At 46.2% G+C, this 23,963-nt stretch overlaps 1 protein-coding gene and 1 long non-coding RNA gene across 3 annotated transcripts in view; both read left to right on the top strand.

Moving 5' to 3' along the window:
• Positions 1-23,963, top strand: part of SLC6A6 (solute carrier family 6 member 6) — a 119,766-nt gene that overhangs the window by 17,464 nt on the left and 78,339 nt on the right. The gene's annotated exons all lie outside the window — the stretch shown is intronic.
• Positions 19,141-22,420, top strand: LOC142415540 (uncharacterized). Its single transcript, XR_012777444.1, has 3 exons — positions 19,141-20,114; positions 20,526-20,674; positions 21,331-22,420. It is a non-coding gene; the product is annotated as an uncharacterized LOC142415540 (long non-coding RNA).

Genomic DNA, 23,963 nt, shown 5'->3' with positions numbered 1-23,963 from the left:
GCCAAGACTCTGAAAGAGGTAACTGAACCAGCAAGTTCTGGAAATATTTCCTAGATAGAAACTCAGGAGGAAGAAGAGGAGCAGGGGAACACCAGCAATGTAATTATATAACTGAGCATGTAATTTTCAGGAAAAGAATTTCCTTGTCAAGTTTAGTATTTTTTCTTTTGACAAATTGCTTGTGTAGAAACTGAAGTTTTTCAGTCTCTGTGCCTTTCCAAATTTTAAGCTTTTGGTTTTCTTGATGTGGTTATTTTTTTGACATCACTCAGTGGCGATGAGTCCGTGTTCGTGTGGCGTGATTGGTCAGCTCAGTCATTCGTGATGACTTCAGCCTTATAAACTACATTTGACTCAGAAAAGTATCATTTGGTTGTTGGAAGGAGAGTCTGCCGCATTACTCAAAGTCAGTGAAAGTTACTTCTAATCAAAAAGTTTTGTCGTGGTAGGATTCAACGAGACTCAATCGGTGCATGATACTCCTGCTCGTTTGCTTTCCAGGGCTTACTCCTGCACATAGCATATTTTTTGGGAGAATGACAGCCATGAGCAAATTTTTAGTCACATGGCTATTCTCAAAAGTCACTAAAACGGGATGCAAGGGAAGATCCACCTGATAATGATCCAACATATTCACAAATATTTTCTCATTATTTCTTTACCACTTGTCAGCTATCCTTCCTTTTCACCTATTCCCTTTTATTTCTTCTTGGTTTTGTGTTTTGATGATGCCTGTTTTGTTCCCAGAACTAATCCTTGACTTTATAGTAGATGGGTTTGAATATTGATGTCTCTACATATACAAATGTAGATATATAAAGTGGTTGCTTTTTTATGGGGGTTGATTTCTTTTACTAAGCAAGAGAGCAGGCCTGGATACAGCAGTTGCAGGCATGTGTGTGATCAGTCAATCTGTGCCGTTGCACCAAGCAACCTTATAATATAATTCATGCTGTGAGGCACCACTTGAGGCTTGGCCCGAGTTCTTACTGGATGATGGTTGCCTTACATTACGAAGGTGAGATGTTTCCCTTCTCCTAAGAGAATTTGGGGTATATTCGTTGATTGGTTTTGTTAAATACTTCTGGTTTTCCATAAGATCTTTATCACTGGGTAGCTCCTTCTTCAAAAACCTGGTGCCATCTCCCAAGGCATTACCTCTCTAGTATCTGGCAGTTAAATTAAAAGCAGGTTACAGTGCAGCTTGGTTTGTATGAGCATTTGTAAGCCAGCTGTTGAGAGAAGTTTCCCTGAACATACACAACCTGTGAGTTACATGTTGTGTTTCATCAGGAGGTGTTTTTGTTACAGAATTGCCAGAGACAATACAAAAATTAATCTTGGTTGTAATGTAATCCTGATACGAAATGCATCATTTCTTCTTGGCAAATGAAGTGTTTGGCATCAGCAGGTATTTACATTTACGTTATTTTTAAACTTCTGCATGTGCTGGAAGATAGGGTGAAATATTTCCTAGATGGCCAGACTACTCCTAAGAAAATATACATCACGGAGCAGAAATTCAGAACATTCTCTTTCAAAGGATGCTACATGTTCAATACGACTACAACGGGGGTTTTCTGGGTGCCCAGAGCACATGTCTCATTGTCTTTACATAGGTTACACCTCAATTTTGTTTATGTTTTACTTCAGAGCTTTCCAATTTTCTATTGTATCAGCAGTTGCATGAGCTATCTTTCCTTGTGCTCCTGCTTTGACGTATTCCTACGCGTCCATGTCCTAAAGAGATTTTTTTCTCTGTGCACAAGAAGAAGTGACAGAAGTTACTGTGGGTTAACTCATTACACTCTGATGCTCTCTATCTTAGCTCAAATCACTAAGTACATATAAATAATATTCATATGCCGTACCTCTTTGTAACTGTATATGCTGGTAACTTCCACTCTTCCTGTGTTCCTGGTGCTTGAGTGAGGAGAAATCACAAAACAGCGAGAGAATGTTGAGTATGTTGGTGTATGTGAAAAAACTTGCATGGGCCTTGATTCCTGGGAGAACATACACACGCGCTGATAAACAGCTCCTTATCTAAGAAATACTTAAGAGAGTGTTTCTTAAATGAGAGTGCTTCTCTGAAACTGAGCATTTGGTTGCTGGGTTGTTTTTTGGTTTTTTTAATATTTCAACACCCTGCTGATAGTGTTGTGAAATCCTTGCTGGGCCTTAGCCAATTAACTGAATAAACTTTTACTTGCTTAATGATTTTATAACTCTTCTATGTGAGATAAACTTGCCATTTGTTCATTTAACTTCTCTCCTGCATTTTGTGTACGAATACTATCTAATCTCATGGGGACTCCAAGTCTTTGACACTTCAGTTCTTGCAAAGTCATCAAATACAGCAATCGGAACACGTTTGGACACTTAACAAAGTTCTCGTAATGTTTTTCACTGGTATTTTTAGTATTATTAAAGATAATTACGGTTGTATTATTAAATACATTGAGCTCTCTTCTATTCTGTGAAGTAATTTCCCACTTTCATATTTACATTTATTAGCACACGTTCTGTTTAAAGCCGTCTTTCACTGCTCAGTGTGTGCCATAATTCAGAGAAGAACTGAGATCTTCCAAATCTGCATCCCATAAACTGTCTGCAAAATAGTCCTCCTTTCTAAGGGCCAACCAGCCCCTAAAATTCAGCTGAAAGGTTAAGATCAGAAGCATGATAAAGTCACTGAAGACATCAAATTACTGAGTAGGATTTCTTTAATTACAAAAGGATTGAATAGGCACAAAAAATATTCCCTACACACTGCAGACTTTCTCGCTCTGTGATTGTTAGTATTATATTTCATGTTTTCAAGCATTCGAGTAATGGATACAAAATTGGAAGCAGGAGGAAAGGTATAGAAATCATACCTGGAGGCAGTGAGAGAATGGGAGACTTCTCATTCAGTACCGGTGAAATAAATTTCTGTCCACAGGGCATAGGCATTGAGAGGAAAATAACTTATATGAAACCAAGGGCTGTAACAGCCTAATTTTGTTCTCTGGACCCAGGTAAATTTCATCCTAACACAATAAATAAATACATAATATAAAGTGCAATGCTATTTCCTGATTCATGATCTTGTTAGACTCCAAATAAACATATATCATGCTGGAATTGTAATAACACAAGCTTAGTACATATAGAGGGAATTGCATCCAGCTACTGGAGATGAAGAAAACGTACCAAAGGGGAATGATTTAGAGGAGAATGCAATTATCCTTTAGAGTCAGTGATGATTCTGCTGTGTTTTCCTCTGGAAGATGGTCCTTCTCATGTACAGACATTTTAACATATTTTCTTTCTTGAGCCAAAAAAAAAAAAAAAAGAAAAGAAGAAAAAAATCCTACTGGTATATAAACAAATTTCAGATATTTAGCTATATACTATAATTATGCTATAAGCTGAAAAGCAACTTTGAAAATTAGAAAGTTCAGCAAAAATATTTTAATATAAAATCACTATATAATATGTAACAGTATTAGCTATATGTGTGTTTGTAATAATATAAACCGTTTTCTTTGCACTGTGTGTCACCTGAAAATATTTCTTCAGGCTCAGGAACTGTTTGGAGGCCGTATTTGTCAAATATTGTAGGCATAGGAGAAGGAATAATAACAGCACCAAATGATTTAATTATTACTACAATTATCATTGCTGTTCTTATTATGAATATCGTTTGCTGCAACACCTGCGATATGGCTGGCGATTTTCAGACACTCCGGCGCTTTCGCTTCGTTCTGCAGAGTTCATAATCCAAGGGCAGAAGTCAGGGAAGAAAATATCAATAAGCAATTTATGGCAAACATATCCATAAATCAGCAAGCTCCCTTAGAGCAATAGAAGCACGCTCCTAGCAGGGTTTCTATGGAAGGGACTTAGCAGATGAGGCCTGGGTGGCTGGAGAGGGCTCAGGGTTTGGGCTGTGCTGTGGTGGCCTGGAGCACAGAGGGAGCGTGGTGCCGTGAAACGCGGGGCTCGAGCAGGCGGCTGGAAGCCTCTCATGGCGGGACCGCGCCAGCAAGCGCGTGGAAGGAGCACCAGAGCTTTGAAGGCTGAAATCTGCTCCATGCAGGATGGGAGGCTGGTTGAGGAATTCAAAACCTCAGTAAGGGAAGTTCTTCATGAGCCTTTCTCAGTAGGGATATGCTCTGAGATGACAGCAGTGGGGCAACTGTGGTGTAAATCCCTCTGGCTATATAGATTTCAGCACCGCCCGGCTCAGAATTTGGCTAGCAGCTTACAAACCCCCCGCTGTTTCACGCATTGGAGTACAAAACAATTGTTCTTTCAGACCGTGGTGTAATCGGGAGTCCGTAGCCTCTGCTTGAGGACGATCCAGCTACCTCGTCGGGGAACTGGAACAAAACTGTGCACCTCAGGTGACTTAGTTATACGACATGGAAAACAAATTCCCTCCGCCAGCATTTCGTAGGGAGATGCGCATCCCTAGGGAGATGTTTGGTGCCACGGCCTGAGTTTCTCCCCATAGAAATGTCAGATCTGTAAAATTGCTCCTTACCCAGCCTCAAATCCCATTCAAGTCCTCAAAATAGATTCAGGAGGATTGTGCTGAAGGGGCGATTTTCACCCGTGATGGCTGAATCACCACAACATCTGTGTTGAGTTACAGTACAGCTCAAACACTGAGGGAAGAGGATGAAGATAAGAAATAAGTGGCCAATACCTCTTTAAGAATCCACAAGAGCAAAGTAATAAAAAAGAAATACAGTAACTCAGATAATAAAAACATTATCTTACAGATTTCATACAAACTTTGCCTTAGGGAGGCCACCTGGCTTGTGTTTTACTGACACAGCTGTTCAGACTTTTTTTTTCCCTTTGCTACATAAAAAATAGAGGAATCGGAACAGCTGTTTGGGTTAATTTTTTTAATGCCTTCAGTAAGTAAAAATAAAGGCAAATGACATGAACAAGAGATGTGAAACTGCCTCCAAAGATGCTTTAAAAACTTTCCAGAATCATTCCTGGACCTCATCCCCAGTGAATAAGGGTCTGGTGGCCGTGGAAGGAGCTGGGCCAGAAGGGCAAGCGGGGCATTCCCACTCCCTCGCTGACCGGGTGGTAGCCTTAGCTGGCCAGCATCTCTTCTCTTCACATGGGAAAGCCTCGCTTACATCGGGGCAAACTGGCAAACTCGGTTATATTGGAATCAGTCCACAGCGACCCCCTTGACTGCACTGAAGTCACTTAAAATTTCCATAATTGAAACTCAAAAAAAAAAAAAAAAACCAACCCCAAAGTAGTTTTGCTTAAAACCACCTGTAATCGCTTCCATTGCCTTCCAGGGAACTGCTCCTGAAAGAGGTAGCTGAAGGCAGCAGGTGAACAGAGCGGGTCAGCATGACTGGATAGACATAATTTCCCAAGCAAAGATAGCATTTTTTGCTATTTTCAAAATCACAGTGTTTCGGGGGGGAGCGGCGGAGTCGGGGCTGATTAGTGCTGCCCCTCCCGACACGCAGCACGCTAACAACGTCCCAGCAGGTTGATAAAGAGTCTGGTTTAAGTGGGTGATGGAATGAAACAAGTGGGAGTCGCTTTGCTTTTTGTTGCCCAGTGTTTCACACACCTCTAGCGGCAAACCCTCTTCGTTGCCAAGACAACCCCGAAGAAATACGAAATCCAGAACAATACCCTGTGTACCAGAAGCCTTGTGTCCTTTAGTGCACGCGTTCGTTTTGAATGTCAAGAGAAACACTGCCCTCCACATCGATCCAGGTAAGTCCAGGTAAAGGTATAGGTGATGTCTGTAAGATTATAATGACTTGCATTGATAGATTGTCTTTTGTCCTGACGGCTGCCAAAGCTTGAGGGCCGGCACGGAGAGCCTGAGCAATGTTATTCCTGCAGTGCAGCGTTACCTATAGCTGGCCAGACAGTACCGGGAGGATTCCTGGGGGCTGTCATGAAAATAAATCGGGGCTGGGGCACTGACTGCTCTCTCCAGCCCGTGCTGCGTGTGAAGGTGTCTGCAGCGAGCAGGCAACGCCAGGCTGCGATGATCTGCCTTTGCAGTGGTTTCTAAAGATTTCTCAGGCAGCTGAATGCAAGGTAGTGCAGCCGTAAAGGTCTTTTCGCTCAATAATTCGGTTGGACTGAGCTGCGCTTGGTCTTTAGGTCAAAGGAAATTAAACGTGACTTAAGCCTCTTTACTTAAAGTCTTGGCTCAATGCAGGACAGTGGAAGGTCTGGAGCTTCGGGTTTGTTAATGCTTATTTATTTAACCCCAATGAATGTACATTGGACAAAGGTCCAGGAGGTCAGAATAAACATCTTCAGAGACTCTTAGGGCATCCTCTTGCAGAAACTAGCCTCAGGAACTTCTGTGTTTCCCAGAGAAAGGCTACGCACGGCTTGCAAATATAAGCAAATATAAGTTGCCTTGCTTTTCCAAACTCTCTCCAGATCATCTTTGAGCTTCCCATTTTATTCCAAGTGGCAGATAATTAGTGATAATTTTTCTCTGAAGAATGCTAGGAATACTGGTTTTACCACACTTGAAGCTGTCATTGCCCTTGTTAGGAAGGGCCGCACCTGTAGGAAGTCATTTAAGGTCTCCACTCGGTTAAAGCTCTTCCATAAACAGGGGAGCAGCACTTGGAGCAGGGGACACTGGGTTCTGCCTAGCGATGCATCCATTTTACTGTTCACCGGTGTGAAGACAAATCCATTTTACCCTGCCTTGAATCACAGCAGCATCCCAAAAGTAAGCAGGAGAAATGCCATCATCTTTTGCACCCTTTCGTTCTTCGGCTCTTTGCTCCCTTGGTTCTGTCCTTTTGTATCAGCTGCCTGTCGGGATGTTCCCGGCAGGAAACCTGGCATCCTTACGAGTGTATCCTGATGAACTTGGTCTTTACATGGGCAGGGATCCCTGGGGGACTGTGGCCTCCTCCCTTCTGCTGCACCCCTGGAACAACATCACGTTCCTCCTTTTACGATTGTGTGCTGGGATCCAACAACTCCAGGACTTTTGGCTCCAAAAGGCAAGCAGCAAGCAGTAGGAGCTGGTAGTCTGGTGTAACAGGAGCACCAAACCAGTTGGTGCTGAGGACTCCATGTCTATACTATTGACCCTTGGGGTTTTTAACCTGAGACTAGCACTAGCTTAGTCCTGTAGACTGAGCTCTGAAACTGTGCCGCAGTATGAACCGAAGCACAGTAAGTCAGGGATTCACTTCTGAAGCACGCTCCTGATCCAGACTAAGAGACAGATGTAGATTAGCATTTTAGGAGCAGAGGATCAAACTAGCCAGCGCTGAAAAGCGAGTGTTGCATACTTGACCATCATGGTGAGGCACTCTGAAGCACAGCTGGTTCTGCTTTGATGGCTCCATCAGCACGTCCAGAGCTTCAGCTTCCATTTATGTGACAGTCTCGCCCTGGCTGCAGGAGAAGGAGCCTTGTGAACGAGACGTGGGGCTGTACTTCAAGCAGCAACCCTGGAAGCAACAGTTCTGCGCTGTGCCTCATTTGTCTCCCTGAAGAACGAACTCTACAGCGCACTGAGAACCATCGCACCTCCATCCTATTAAAAGACACATCCCGATAGAGTTTCGGGTGAGGTATCCCCAAGCTCAGGCCACTCTCTGCTCCTGTTTTAGCACCTTAGAAACAAATTGAAACCTCCGTGCTTCTCGGGAACAAAGGAGGTATGTGAAAACTGCAATTTCATAAACTGTCGAGTGGGAGTTGGAGCTATTATAGAACATCCCGTTCCAAAAAGAAACAAATGACAGTCTGACGCTGCCAGGTAGTAGTGACGTCTGCGGCTGCAGCGTGAGTCAGTCTGTGTGAGATTCAGATACGGACCTAGAGGGAAAACATTTGTGGCAGCGGGAGCGATCACATGCTCGTAGATGGAATTACCTCAGCTCATTTTTCATGCGTGTGTTAATATATTTGCTGCACTTCTTGAGCAAAAGGCAAAGAGCAGCACAGAGGAAAAAGTTGCATGTGGGAGCTGTTCTATCTGTCTCTTCTTGCAGCCTCCTGCTTCCCACCCACACTCCTGCACATACGGTGATAATATATCACGAGCCTTTTGGTATATCACTGTTTCGTTCAGTAAAATGGAATGCGCTGCTGTTGTTGTTGTTGTTATTATTTGTGTCATTTGGAATCCCAAAGCATGTCCCATTCCAAAGGCACAGATCCACGAACGGGACAACTAAGTGAATTATTAGGAAAATATTTTGTTTATCACCGAAGTGGTGTCTCGCTTTAATAGTCTACAGCTCGTTGAATGCTTTTATTCATTTAAAAATGAAAACTGAAGCCTAAGGATCCTTTTAAGGCCCTAAAGGAGTCTGTAGAGCTAATTCTCTGGTATGTGGGGGATGTATAAATTGTGAAATGAATTGGCTGTTTACTGGAAAGTTATGGTGATCTCGTGGATAATGTCAGTCCGAGATAAGAAACCCTGGCCATGGTTTGAGGACAAGGAAGCTTTAGTAGAAAGACTACCTTGAGGTGTTCCCATCCCGGACTTTTTTCCCCACCATTTTGCTCCAGCGCAGCCAGTTGTGCCCAAATAACTCCTCGTGTGACTCTGCAGCGAGCTGCATCGAGAGCTGACGGGGGTTAAAAACGGTGGACAAAATGTCCTGTAAAATAGGAAGGATTTTGTTTTCTTCCTTTTTTTGTTGTTGTTTTTTTGGGGTTTGGAATTTATTTCAACTGCCTCAGTTCCCCAATCAGCACGGCCCCCCGGAACAACTGCGTTGGCCCAGCTGAAAGGCCCAAGTGTTGTGCGGCAGAAGGGAAACGCTGGCAGGGGTTGATGGTGGGAACTCTGTGACAGCGTTGCCACCAAAATCTGCAAAGCAGTAAACCGTAGCCGGTAAAACATTGCTTCATTCAGCAGCAAAACAGAATAGCTGCTGTGCCTCCAGAAGGAAAAAAAAAGGGGATGTTGTTTGGCTACAGAGTGTGTCTTTGCCAGGGCTGGAGGACAAACCGGGGAAGGATTTGGGTGCAGGGCACTGAGGGCACTGAAGTCTCATGGACGAAAATGGCCTCAGAAAGCAATAGCAGCCGTTAGGTGTTTCCCATCTCTTGTGCTGGAATCTCATAAACGTCTTTGACCTTTTCATGGAGGTTCAGTCAAATCTAAAGCAGAACTGCAGGTCAGAGGACCAAAAGAACGAGCTCAGATCAATGATTCAGAGCAAAAGCAGAACTCCCCTCGCACTGGAACGGAGAAGTTTGGCTTGTGCCTCTCTATGTGTAATTGCCTTATTGATGTTTTAAAGCAATGGGAGACTGGGGGAGCTCACCCAGCACCCTTCCCCGCTAGACATGGAGAGGGCTTTGCTGGTGTAGCTTAAACCAAATCCACAGGTGAGCAAACCACACTGGGACAGCTCTAATCTCCAGCAACGCTAGCAGAAGCAGACAGGTAAAAAAGTGCTTCATTACACTCTTTGCTTATAGCAAAGCCCTGACAAACCAGGCTGGCTGCTCCTGCCACGGAGGGAAGGGGACTGGCTCGAAGCACGTGGGGTGCCTATCTCCTCCAAACGGCAAGCCCAGAGCTGGAGCAGTCTCCCCGAGTCATCGTTATCTGCTGCATCCTTCCGTCTCCCCTCCTCTGCCCTGGCATGGGCACCCTCCCCTCTTATCACTGAGGTGGCAACATTTTGTTTGCACAGCTGAGCACTCTTGAGCTGACTCTGCATCCATCAAGGTCAGAAAGTCATTCAATCCCTTGACCAAAATACCTGTAGTAGCCTCTGGTCAGAGCCACGGGACTGGCACTGCTGCTGCTGTAGCTCGCAACACCGGAGAGAGAACTTTCCTGTGATACTACAAAGCAGCTTTCCTGGAAAAGGGAATGGTTTGCCAGTATTGCAGAATGGTAATTTTATGCCCATAAAGAGCTCTTATTGCAGTCTTAAAGTAGTCTTGAAAACCAGCCGCACCCTCTCTGTCCTGCTCTCAGATGCAGTGCCAACACCGTCAAATAAAAAGGTGTTTGCAGCATGTGCCGGTGTCCCAGGGTGGCTGGCGCGGGTAGCAACAGCCGGCAAGGCTTTAGCGTGCGGCACCGCTCCGGGGATGCCGGGAGAGGGGTTGCCTGCTAGCAGGCGTGAAAAACAGGGCTGCTGCAGCTGCTCCTCCTCCAGCTCGCCGGATGGCATCCCCACAACAGATCATTTGCTGTAGCCGTCGGCCTGTGCCGAGCCGCGCTCTCGGCTCCTCGCTCTCCCCGGCGAACAGTCCCGGCCGTTATACTCGGCACAAAGCTCCAAACAAACGCCGAGGGGCAGCCGGCATGCTGGGCCCCGCCGAGGGCTGCGGAGGGGCTGATGTCACCGGCCCGCATCCCGCGGGCATGACTCACGCGGGGGAACAGAGGGCTCTTCATGGGCCGCAGGAAAACACGAGCTGCGTGGGAGGTGGCGCGGGAGGGCGTTGCTCCAGGAGGGAATGAGACAAAGGTGCTGGAATGACCCTGGGAGCTCGCGGGGGGCCACACCTCGGCCCCCAGCACCGAGGGTTGGGAGGAGGTCACCCCCTCTTTGGATTTCTTCCCTTGGGTTGTTTTGAACAATTCTGCCCTTGTTTTAAGAAAGGATTGGGGCAGGGGAGGAAGGGTTTTATTTTAGGGGAGTTCCCTGCGACTTGAGCTGCCTGAATTAGCCAGGAGCAGGGGAGACGGAGCGGAGGAGGATGGTACGTGTCCAGAAGTGGTACACAGGCAGGGAGCTCGGGCTCCCCTGACAGCACCAACAGGCACGGCTGAGGCACGTCCCGCCATTAAGGTACTTTGCAGGGCTGTCTCACAGCCCCTCATCCGCCGTCGGCTGTTCTGGGTCGGCAAACAGCGTTGCAGGACTGACGGAGGTGCGCAGCACCGGGGCAATGTTTTTAGCAAGGCCAAGGTGAAGCAAAGTAGAGGAATGAGCACACGTATCGTCAAGGCTGCTGTCACCAGAGAAGGGAGGCATCTCCCGGTGCCTGCCGGAGTTGTTAAGACGGAGGGGAAGGGAGGATGCTCGGGGTCTGCGTGCAGGGCTGGTGCTGCTGCCTCCTGGGGAGGGGGCTCGCACCACCGCTTCTCTGCCCCTAAAGTCAAATTCCTAAAAGTGACAGCACTTGTGATCGTGCTGACATGAACAGTGGTTTCTGAGCGTTTCCGAAAGCCTTTGAGATTGCCTAAAGAAAAGCATTGAGTACTGATGATGATAGAGTGTATTATATCTAATTATATGAACCCTGGAATCGGCTATTTCCCCTTTCTTCCGTCATTCTGATATAATTGGAAGCAGGAAGACATTCACAAAAGAAATATTGTTTCTGTGAGCCACCCAATGCAACCCATTTTTGCAGATTTTCGCTGAAGGTTCAGAACCAGCAAATTGAAATAATCCTACAGACTTACATAGAGTCTAAACTGGCCACTGCATCTGATTTTTCGAAATGGTTCTTTTATGTCTGCAAGGAACCAAGCGAAACCTCCAGATTTAAATATCATTGAACTGTAGGACTTTGGAAATCCAGATTCAGCTGTACATCAGCTTCAGAGCCTGAAGTTAAGATTTGTTATTGTGAGTGCACATGCTGGGAATCGGGATGAATAGCAAGCATGCAAATTCAGTATTTACTTATGAGTCACATGGAATCAAAATAGACAGCTAGTTCCATTAATGGAGAGGCAGACAGAAGCACGAGAGTGATTTCCTATAGATGTGAGGTCACACTTGAATAAGTTGACATGGCTGTCAGGATTTCACGAAAATGCTCACAAACTGCAAAGTTTCATGAATTTTCCCGTGACCAGAGATTCACACCGTGTTTACTATTTGCCACTCGCCACTATCACTTTGCACTAATAGAGTCAGGAAAACAGCGTCAGGTGACGGGTACGATCGATCAACGTATCTAATGAATAGCCAGGACTGAATAGTTGGAGCAAAGGGATGGCGAATGCCTTAGAGTTGAAGTGATGGGCCGGGATTTTTTGTGGGTAACAAATAAAGTTTGAAAAATATCAGCTTTAGTTTTCAAATGATTTGCTAACTAAGACAGGGACGTGTGCTAAATTTGCAATTAATATTATTTTAAAGAATAGATCAAACAGCTCGAGCAGATTTCCTCTAACTGACAAGTTCCATTAAACAAGAAAGCTCATTCTTAGTAGGAGATTTTAATATAACACCGAGACCAGAGAACAAAACAATGAATGGAAACATATCAGCAGTCAATTTCCTGAGTATTCAAGCCTGCATTATACTTTGTTCTGTGCTACAGCCACAGCTCTGTGATTATCAAGCGTATTCATGGGACTTTTTCCTATTGACACTCAGCGTGAGTGTGGCTGGAAAGAGATTAAGCTTTTGTGGCAGCCATTTGAATTTGTCTAACTAAAAACAACCTGCAAGGCTGTGGGGAACTGTATGTCTCGGGGGATTTGTGATGGTCTGCAGAACCTATGGGTCACAGGTTCAGACGTGTGTGTTGGGAGCGTGCAGGATTTGTAGCTCTGTAATGCCGGCTTGGCAGCTGGCTGCGGTTGCTACTTGAAGCAGTGACTGATGATGGGGCTGATGCTTGAAGGTGTTCCTCTGTTGCATGACTAAGACACGCTTGTTGGACCGCGAATGGGGATCGCCGAGTAAGCCATCGCCCGTTGGCTTTTCCTCGGAAAAGGAGCTTCGTTCCTCCAGGACTTCATCTAGTCTTTCCCGTAGACACTATAGCTGCTTCTCGACTGATACTTCAAGCTTAGGACACACCAGGGCAGGTTATCCCCCACCCATGCTACCAGTGGGGCCTCATTTTGCTATTAACCGCTGTCTTCATGCTTCTCACGCACCCCACGGCTGGGAATTCACCGCAGTGTGGGAAGTGACCTTTCTAGGAACTGGTCTCTGGACAGCTTTCCATGCAGGTTTGTTTCTCTTTGCAGGCAATATGGAGAGGATGCGGTGGGGAGTGAGGAGCAGGGCCCGGGGGCTGCTGGTGATGGCTGTGAGGAAGGTGTAGGGGTGGGCACGTGGCAAGTGGACCGCAGGGAGGTGAGCAAGGCAGATGTGGTTGGGGACAGGAATCCTGCAGAGCTGCGGGAGAGGGAGCTGGGAGCTGGTAGCACCTCCAGCCTGAGGGTATGCGGAAGGTCCATGTTAACACTCAGCTCAACAGAGCCTTGGTTTCATTTGCAATAACCTGGCATTTCCTTTCCGTAGCTGGACAAAGCTGTGCCCGTGCACAGATCCGCTGTCCAGGCAAGAAGCATTTCTCCCGGGGAACGCCACATCTCTTTGCCATTTGGTGCAAGTGTGGGTGGCAATTCAGCTCCCCAGCTTGCAGCCCCGCTTCGTTCCTCAGACTTGAGCACGCACCATGTCTTTTTACACAGTTCTCTGTTTCTGGGTAAACAACCATTTTAGCCAAAGCTGGAAAACCAAAATCCTGTTTACTTAGGCTCCTTCGCAGTCCCATAGAGCAGGAGCGTTAGTGTTGGTGTTCTGGCCCAGCTCCAACTCAGGTAATTACTGTGCATTCTGCCCTACTTACACACCCCCCGTAGTTTCAATTAGAGCAATTGTTTTCATTTTTCTTTCCTGCCCTGTCAAGTATTAATACAGTTGCTGTTAAGCTGCTCGTGTGGTCCCTCACTTAGGTGTTGTGTTTCCATGGTAAAGGCAGACATCCTCGTGTGCATACCTGGACCGAATCCTCATTGGCACAAACTGATGTAATTCCGTAATGGAGCTGCATTGATTTGCACCGTGTGAAGATACGGCCTTCCTACGCAAACAGCTACGTTATTCTCTCTAATTAAAGGCTCTGTATGAATGCTCATGATCTATTTATTTTTCTACTCGCTCTTCAGCTAGGTTTGCAAATAACCTGAGGCCCGAGTAGTCATTTACACTTACGGTCACAGTGGTGGTATATAGAGAATATAGCATGCAACTTTTTAATGTGCTTTTCCCCAGCTATTCCAAAGCGGCTCTGTAGGGATATCGGAGCTCTTTCACTCTTGGCTGTTGTCAGGTAGAGAAAGTTCATAATGTGTGATGTTTTGCGTTATGAATTGTTCTTTGGAAACATTTGGAAAATGTGTTCTTTGGAAACAAATCTCTCCAATTTTATCAGGAGAATTGAGAACACGGAAGGATGCCTGAAAGCTACACAGCGACAGGAGATTACATGCCTGCAGCTTAGGCCACCTGGCATATTGAACATTAATGTTCACAGCTGAGGGCCACAGCACTGACTATGCTGTCTACCTGATCAAGAGAGCCTTCCTTTCATCTGGTAAAGAGCTTGGCTTGAAATGGCGTGCGTTTGGGCTGGTGGGCTACGTGACACACAGCGGGGTGAGGTTTGCTGTCTGATTCTCTAGTCTATCGCGTGGCCCATCAGATGGTTATCCCCGTCACATGCATGTGCTGAATGGATTGATGGTTGGGTGCACGGAGACTTGAGCAGATCATGGCTCAGGTTGCTCAGCTGCTCAAAGCCATGGTAGCTGGAGTCATGGAGACCTTTCTAGTGACCTCCCACTAGAATAAGGCCCACATGCAGAGATACAAGTAGGTTGTCTGTGATTTTCTATGTAAAATAAGCAGGCATTACCTTTCCCAGCACTCCTGTTGGACAGTTTTCTGAAATCCACAAAATGCATTCAGTTCTCAGTTCTGATGCCTCAATTCTCAATTCTGAGAACTGATGCCTCAGTTCTCAATTCAGTGGCTCAGTTCTCAGCAGCAAAAGAAGCTGGGAGCAGATTCTCTGCAAACATCTGGTTGATTCACACAGGAGGCAGTTGAGTTGCCTACCCATATGTGTCTGGCACTATATAAGATACTGTGATATACTACAGTGCCTCTACATGAGCTCCGTCTGCCCCTAAAAGATCATGTGGGTCTCCTGTAGGTCCTGTATTTTACCTGCCAGCCCCATGCAGGTGTCTTAGGCGATCACAAGCTTTTAAAGTAGCTCTAGATGCCTATATTCAGACACCTCAAGCATACCCACCGGTGAAGTAACTCAGCTGAACAAATACTGGTAAAATTTGTCTTTAAAATTAGATGTTGGGAAATCAGAAGATCCTTTGTAAAATTAGTAGCGTTTTCATTCCCGATTAAAGCTAAGGCTGTACCCTCAGTACTGGTGGGAGATGAGCTGGCACCTTCACTCAGCAGCTGAGTGGGCTCCTGGTTCGGGGAAACTTGGGAATGGGATGGATGGATGGATACCTGCGACCGATGGGTGTGTGTCAGCACCTCTCACAGGAGGCATCATGCCCCAGGCAGCACTGGGGCAGGTGTGTGTTAAAGTGCTGGTTTTAGACTGCAGTAACTCCTGCCCTGGATGCTGTTCTCAGGGCGGTACCAGCTGCAGTAATCCTGAAGCCATTCCCACTAGCTCTCTTGTGTTAAGATGGCCAGACATCTGGTCCAGCATGGCATCGTGGGTGTATGAGAGTGACACAAGAGGTCCCGGTATACTTCCCAGTCCCAGGGCAGGTGCAGATCAGCTAAGCTCAAGGATCAGAGACCAACCTGTATCTCATTGTATCTGAACTCCAAATTCTCATGATTTCAGGCAAGCCGTCCTGACTTTGCCTGCGCTCTCACACGGCTGTTTTTTCTTAATAATGTATTTGTATCCATATGGGGAAACATTTTGTGTCTTCAACAGCTTCCCCAGGCTTCTGAATTTCCAAAATGATGGTGGCACTGTAGGTTTAAAATGACAGTCAGCGTGACCCCAGAGCTGACCGCCACTCTCTCTTCCTTATGCAGTAGCTGTTTGCAGAGTCAGTGCAATTCTTTATATACAGGTTTTTTTCACCCCCTTCATGCAAAACAAAAGGGTTTGGTTGTTTTCCCAAAGCAAACAGTCTGTGTCAGCTGTCTCACACTAACAAAAAAAACCCCAACCAAAACAGCATGAGCTTTTATATCCACGTCCCTGAGTGGCAGGTCACAGGTTTCCCGCAGAAGTGACGGGGAAGGTAAACAGCTCGGAGCACGCCGTGTTTGCCATGCCATTCCACTGCACAGCAAAAGCTGTCCCCAGCCTTTCCCCCTCTTATGCAGCAAATCACATACTGCTTTGTAAATACCAGTTAATAAAAACAAGCTAAATGATCGCTCTTTACTAGACTCTTACTGCAGCCTGCCCAAGACTTTTCCCTTGCACGAAAGGACTGTAGGAATTTAGCCACCATGAGCTAAATCAGGGAAGGTCTTAACTCTTCAGCTCAATATAAAATCAAATAAAATGTGAAGAAATACGCTTTTCATATCGTGCTCTTCCAGAAAAAGAAAGTTCTAAGAAGACAAAAGCCCAAAACACCGGAAGGTTTTATTTGTACTGGTCTGTAGGAAGCCAGTTATTATCCTATCGCCTGTTTACGCAAGTGAAAGATGGCACCTAAGAACACGTACCAGCGCTCTGTCTTTGCTGATGAGGCCCCGCAGTGCTAAAAGCGGGAGCGGGGAGCCTGGACGCTGCCCGGGTGTCCCCTTGGTGGCTCACGCTGGGGTTAGAAGGGACGAGATGAGCCACCTGCAAGTCACAAGAGCTTTAGGGCTGTGCTGCATTTCGATGGCTGCCTCTGTGGGATCCACTGCCATTTCTCCCCAGCCATGCCCAGGGCAGGGCTGTGGTTTGCTGCCTCACGCCTGGAGGCAGTTGCCCGTGGAGGGGGGGGTCTTCAGGCTGCAGTTTTGGTGCAATAAGGGCAGGAGAGCCCATCGCTCCCCGACACCCTTGTCTAATGTTTGCAAAGGGTGTAATTGCAGTATCCCGCCCAGCTTTTGCACAGGCTTTAGAGGAGAACAAGCAGACAGAAATCAGGTTTAAACTACCCTCACCTCCTTGAAATCCCTCCTCGGAGAATTATTTACCAGGTAGTGTGAGCCTGGGTAACGTACTCCGGACCATAACGAATCATAAGATTGCTGACAGACACCTGACCTCAGCTATGCACAGAGGGAAAAAGGACAGTTTTGAAATCAATGTGCTGTCTAACCAGTTGCCAAGGTAGGGGTTTTAACAGAATGGATGATACTGTCCCTTCTTAACTCAAATCCTGCCGGCCACATTTCACACCATCTGGAGTTTGTACAGAGCCCGCTTTGGGAAGCCAGCCAGTAAAGAATTACAATAATCTAATCTTGCCACAATAAAAGTGTGAATAACCATTTCAGAGTCTGTCTGGAAAACTACCGCAACCTGTCAATGCGCTTTAGATGGTGGCCGAGAGGGCACCTGATGACACGCTGAAAAGCTCGTCTCAGGAGATAAACAGGAGTTGGCTCGTACCAGCCACCGAGCTGAAAACAGTCGGATTTTCATCAACCGAAACAAAAGGCAGAAGGAGAATGTAACTGCTGGGCCTGGGAGAGGTGACACCCCCATCCACGCCGATCCCCATGGACAGCAAGGCACTCGGCACTTTTTGGGAGGGCTGGGGCTATGGTTTTGCAGTAGTTGCTCCGGAGCCACTATCTCTTAAGCCTCTGCAGCAGTCTCTGCTGGAAACCTTTGGTTTCACACTTTTAATTGTTTCTCGGATGGGATGAGAGTTGGTCCAGTCTTTGGTTTCCGGTGCTGTGGAGTTCCTAGTGGTGAATTTTTTACTCCCACCCTGAAACAAGATTGCCACGTAGCTTTCCCCACATCGTTTGCATGTGGCGAAATGGATGGTTTCACTGTAATGGCCACTAAAAATTTTAAATGGCAGCTTTCAGGACTCACTGGTGCCTGGGAGACAAGGCATTTGCTTTAGTGATGTTCATGGCTTGACATAAATTTGCTTCTTAGCATCACCTTAGAAAGAATCCTGGGACTCACCGACGTGGGCATGCGCTTTGCCACCTCTTAATTCTCCTTGCACCGTGCTTTATCTTTGCTTAGCCTGCTGCATCCTAGATGCTTTCTGTTTCCATCATGTCTCCTCTTTCAGTCTGGCTGCTATAGGGAGTGAAGGATAACTACAGAAACCTGTGTCAAACTGTCTGAATAAGAAACTTGCACTTCCCGCTGCTTACAGAAAAATTCTGCTGCTTTTTTCAAGGGATGTTCCCAGAATAGGCACAATTTGAGGCAAAACAGAATGACTCTCATTGACAAACAGGTGCCTTCGTGCTGCTCTGCAGCACTGAAGAACGATGTTCTGCGGCCCTTTTGCGCACGCTCACAGGTAAAACAGTGGGAGTAACTTGCCCAAAAATCCCATAAGCAAAAGCTGGCCAAGCCTGGCTCCATCTCTAAGCAAGTGTTTCATTTTCTTTGTAATTCCCCAGCAGCCCATCGCAGGCGCTGCTGCTGGATACATATTGTGGAAGGGTCCCAAAGCAGGTCTTGCTGTTCCTCTCTGTTTAGGTGAAGGGTTTTTCCCTGTCGTTACTGGCATTGAGCTCTGCTCACTTCCACGGCAGGCTGCTCCGCACACCAGGAGAAGCGATGCAAGCCGTGGGTCGATGCGAGAGGCTTGCTGTCACTCGCCAAGTGCAGGAAAGGGACCGTTGTTGGGGGTAAATCCCTCCGTTCCAGCCCACCTAACCAGCAGCCTGGTTTCTGCTTTGTGCCTGCCAAAGCCTGGATGTTTTGACTGCCTGGAAACTGCTGTGGGGTGAGGTACAAGGATGCTGATAGGATTAAATCACTGTCTTCAGTGATTTCGGCATTATTTTGCACCTCTCCCGTTTTTATTTCTAGGCCCACAGCCTATTGGAGCCACCTTTTAGGCAGTAAATTTACTACGGCAGGGACCTGACTTTACAAACCTCATCATTTGTTTCAAACCAGAACTAACTTCGCTTTTGCTAGTTCAGGTCAGTGGAGTTACATCCCTAAATCACGGGGAATGAGGACGAGAACAGCCCCTGTAGCACGTTCTCTCTGCAGTACCTTGCACAAAGACGAGAGTTATAAAATAATTCAGGTGAAGTTTCTGGAATGGTTATCCTCAAGTCATGCACAGACGGGTCGATGGTTTAAATCCGTTGTACAGCATGGACTTCAGGGGAAACAGCCCCAGCATCACTGGCTGGGACTCTTAAAGAATGTCATTGCTTGGTATCCAAAAGCCCAGTGGCAAACTCCTCGGCTCCTTTATGCAAGAGTGTGCAGAGCGACCACCATCGTTTAAATCACCCGTCTTGGGTTGCTTAGTGCTTCAGAAAAGGGCAGTTTGCACGCGTCGCCCAGAGAAAGAAGATGAGCCCTGATGTGCCATTCAAAACCCTTGGTCTGGCCTTTATGGATGCAGCTGTAGGCAAGGGCTGGGGTGAAACATGTCGTGGGAAGGCAGATAACACAAACATGAAAGCGGCACAAAACATGAGAGCCTATAAATAGCAGGAAATAAAGAACAATACTGTGATAAAATCCATAAGACAATAAAGACCAATGTGGCAGAGACTGTTTCCCCCCCACCCTTCTCCAGAGTTTCTCCTATTTCCCAAAGCTGCAGAGATCATCTGACTGCTGTGTGGTAAAGTCCGGCCAGTTAAGCACCAACTCCAGTGCTTGGAGCCTTACACAAAGTATTTCAAAACCCTGTTCCTTTTTCTTTCTTGATGTCCTGCCATGGCTATTGTGGTATTTTAAACCATTCCCAACTCACCAGCTCGTCAGAGCAAGGAGAAAAGAGGGAAGAGGAAGGGGGAAAAAAGCCCTATGGAGATTTAGAGTCATTAACAGCCTTTACAGGGTTTCAGACATTTTTGTGGTAATTCTTTGGAAAGGACACATCCATGATGAGCTGGGGTTTATTTTGCCACTGGCATAAGAAATGAGACTGTTTCCAAGAAAATGTTTGCTCTTTACCAAGAGGAGGGCAAATGTAACTAAGAAAATGGCAATGGATGTGAACTAGGAACCCTGTTTAAATTTTGGGTAATTACCAGCTCCTGACCCGGTCCCTTTGAACTGGATCAAGAACCGAGCGAGTCCCTGGCAGCTCCTCCGTAGAGTTAATCTATGTGGCACTGCGGGCACCGCGAAGCTCCCTCCCTTCTCCGGCAGCAGCAACTGAAGCCAGTTAATTATCCTGAGAGATACCCATCACTCGTAAGCCTGGATCGCAGAGGAACATGTCCTGTCAGGAGGTAACCGCTCTGTGGGCCTACAATGTCATGAGAACAGCTCACAAGTGCACGTCTTGCTGTTTTGGAGTGTAAACTTCTCTGGGGACCAGATTTTCCCGGGTATTTCTGCAGGATCCCACCCCGCAGTGCCCTAATTTCTGAACCAAATCTTCAAATGGGGTAACGCTAACTTATGTGAAAGGAGTTAGGCTGATTTATGGCAGTGGAGGACTGAGGCCTTATTGTAGGGAACAAGAGGATTATATTGGCTTCAGAGTTAATGTCAGAGCTGGGACTGGAACTCAGGAATTACTGGGCAGGTCTCTCAATTGCTTCTGTTAGCTTAAAAGAGGGAGTTGTGCTGAGGAAAACCTCCAAGAATATCCGATTTAATGGCAAATCCACTCTTTTTTTTCCATGCCTGGTTCTAAGATGCCTGCCTACTAATGAACGCGGCTTTTTGTGCTCAAACAATGGAGTTGCTCCCTCCTGGCCCACCCAATCCTCTTACAGGATCCCACCAGGGAGACTCAAGGACAAGTTCGGAGGTGACGCAAAGAGAGAGGTGCATTATGCAGAAGGTAACTGCTTTGGTTCACGGGGATCAGAGGTGACAGCAAGGTCTGAGGAGGTCTAGTTAAAAGGTTGACTGGCCACCGCTAGTGCTGCTTCACCCTCCATCACGAGGCACGGCTAACGAACGGGGGATTTATGTCCCTCCACAGCTGGGGGCTGGATTTCTGCGTACATGGGAGCATGTCCCACATTATGCTCTTCAGCTTTGTGTCCCTTCATGCTCCATTATGCTGTTTTCAACTCTGTTTTGTGGAGGCAGAAAGCCTCAGAGGATCTCCCTTCAACCCCATGGGCTGCTTCTTCCGCCTGAGGCCATATTTTGATCCTAACTAAAATTTACAGTTTTCTCCTTCAGGGTGGTAGGGCAGATATTCCTGTTCCACTTCTTTTTTTGGACAGATAAAAACATTTTGAGCAGGGAGATGAAGTAAATCAGCCAATTCATATCTTCTGACTCCTACTCAGTGCTTTAACCCATGTCCACCATCTTTCCTGGACTACTGCAACGTTCATAAGGGGTCCTGGTGGCTAGACGTTTGACTTCATCTGGTTTATGAAATTTTGCTTGTTCTGCCTTTCTTGATCATTAGCCCACGAGGCAGCTTGCGTGCTTTTCTGTATCCAACACTTCTTTCTGCCTTTTTTTTTTTTACGTTTCCAGAAGGACTTGTTCCTTAGAACAGATGAACCACATACTGAGAAAACGAACAGGCCAGATTGTCTAGTGCTCAGCACCCACCGTTGAGGACAGATTTTCCGGAGAGCTCAGTTTCCAAGGAGGCATCTAAATAAGTGACAGATACTCAAAAGTGGAAATGTGCCCACTTATTTTGGTGCTCAACTAGAGCTAGAGCTGCTTTGAAATACTTGCTCTGCTATGGCTGCTCTCCTTCGCTTACGCTACAAGACTCCCAAATCTCCCTCTTTTGTACCCTATTTATGTTCCTCTGCCATGCTTACCCTCGTGCCGTGCTCCATCCCACAGGTCTCAACTGGCCTTCTCCTGCTTGTTGCCACGTCCTTCTGCCGTCATTAAAAGGTCAGCATGTACATACACTCACATTTCGTTCAAGGGGCCCATCAGGGCTAATGCCCCCAAATGCAGAACATATGTTCAACATAAATTAATTGTTAAGGCTAATGCTGATTGAAGTTTGGTAATTCAGCCTGCAGGATATACCATATGTTTGAAGTGTATTGTCCAAGTTTAGATTTTAAACTCCCAAGGGCAGGGACCACTCCTTCCTCTATGTTTACATAGCATCAATAAGAGCAACAGTGCTTGGGTCTGAAATACATTAACCTTAGCCAATGCATTGTTAAGTTTAATAATGACTAGTTAACATTAAAGCACAATGGATAAAATATATAGACAAAGACATATTTTGGCAGAGATTTTTGTCATGTTTTTGATGCCAGATTCCTACACAAGTAAATGGTCACTGGTCGTCTGAATCATTGACATTGCCTTGGAAAACTCACCCTTCATATTGCACCATCCTGGTTTTCCCTTGCTCAGTAATTGACACTAAGCCATGGACCACTATTTAGGGTAGCTCAGCCAGAGCCCACCTAAGTGAAAAGTCTGGAATAGGAAGGCACCTACATGAGATGCCAGACAGTGAGCTCTGGGAATCACAGAGCCAGGGTGTAGATGGGCAAAGGAAAATAAAGGGTTTGAATGCAAGAACTTAATGTCATTTCTTATTATTTATCTCACTAATTTCTAGTCCCCAGAAACCACGCTCAAAGGTTACTGTGCCCAGGCCCGCCAGTGGGAGGATAAGAGAACTGTAGGAATAAATCCAAACCCCGTCTGAACTGACAGGCTGTTTTTCAGTGCGAGTTATGCAACATGTTAGTACCTCTAGGTATAGGACCAGTGGGATTTAAACTTGTACAGCAGATGGTCCATGCATCATTGCTGGAATGCGCCTGCTGACCCTAGGGCAGAGCCTGAATGGACTTCAAAAGAGAGACTGAGCATGCTTCAAAGTGTTATTGTTTAAATGTTCCACTAAATGGGGACTCCGGAACAAAATATCTAGCTGAGGTCAGTCTGAAAAATGTCAACACACATAATGAGAAAACAGCATGTTGTGTGAGAAAGAATATTTCATAGGGGTATTCTGGCTATTTTGAGTTGAAAAAAACACTTTTATCGTGCGTGTCAGCAGGTTGTCATAATCTAAGCGCCTTTCCTCGTGAGCTGGGAGCTTCATTTGCTTTTGTTGGAAAGAGCCAGGTCTGTACGCGAAGGTCATAAAAGCCTTCGGAAAGTGTGGGTTGTCCACAGGCAGGTACGCTGGGAGAACCGTCAACCAAAGTTATGGCAAAGGTGTGTTGCAATAGAGCATGGACTTGGCCTTGACAGCCTCCCTCCCACTCGTTTCAGAGGAAAGCTTGTAAGGACCCTGTGTTTGGTTTAAGAGCATGATCCTGTGATTTATAATCGTGTACTGTGTTCTGTTCTGTTCCTCCCAAAGCCCGTAATGCCCGCTCATAGCGTATTCTTTCACTGGTGTAATCCGCAAGTTTTGGCTTCTCCTCACTCTATTCAGGGGGAATTTCAGTAGGAAAATGATTGGATTCATGTTCAAATCAATAGGGTTAACATCACGAAGGAAGACTTTTTAGGCACGTCAAGCTTAACAAGATCAAGCCTTCAATAGGAAAGTCAAGATTCAGCCTTTGATTTGCTGGTCTGGCTGGGTTGCATCTTAGGCGTTGTAAATATCAATGGTCCGGTAGCTTTTGTTCGACAAAAGGTTTCCGTGTTGGCCACTGGCAATTCAACATGGGTGGCTGAAAAATAATTTCCTTTGCTGGAAGCTAACAGCAACTACCTGAACTTTCACAGCACCTTGTCCTGCTGGGGCATGCCTCTATCTTGATGGAGACACGTTACAATAATACACAGATTAAAAGCTAACCCTCCTTGCAGACGTAATAAGGATCCAATGCCAGGAAGAGCAAACAAGACCCATGTTAAATAAAGGGAAGGCTTGTTCCTTTCACCTATCAATATTCAATGAGATCAGCCACCTTGGCACGCTGGGGTGAAAAGAAAGCCACCAGGCAAGGTAAAAAGCTAAAGGGTTCTGGAGACCTATAGGAAAGCGAGGTGTCGTTAAACCAAGAAGATAACTTGGGCCTGTTTGTAGAGCCTCTGTGTCTTTGTAACATGTTGTAACTGACACAAAACTTGAATAGCAGTCAATTTAAGTGGGTCAAAAATAGCATCCACACCCTCCCTGAGGTCCCAGTTGTTACACTCAATGTCACTACTCAGCT

The sequence above is a fragment of the Mycteria americana genome, chromosome 11 (genome assembly GCF_035582795.1).
Source record: "Mycteria americana isolate JAX WOST 10 ecotype Jacksonville Zoo and Gardens chromosome 11, USCA_MyAme_1.0, whole genome shotgun sequence".
Taxonomy (NCBI): Eukaryota; Metazoa; Chordata; class Aves; order Ciconiiformes; family Ciconiidae; genus Mycteria; species Mycteria americana.
This window is presented reverse-complemented; position numbering and strand designations above follow the sequence as displayed.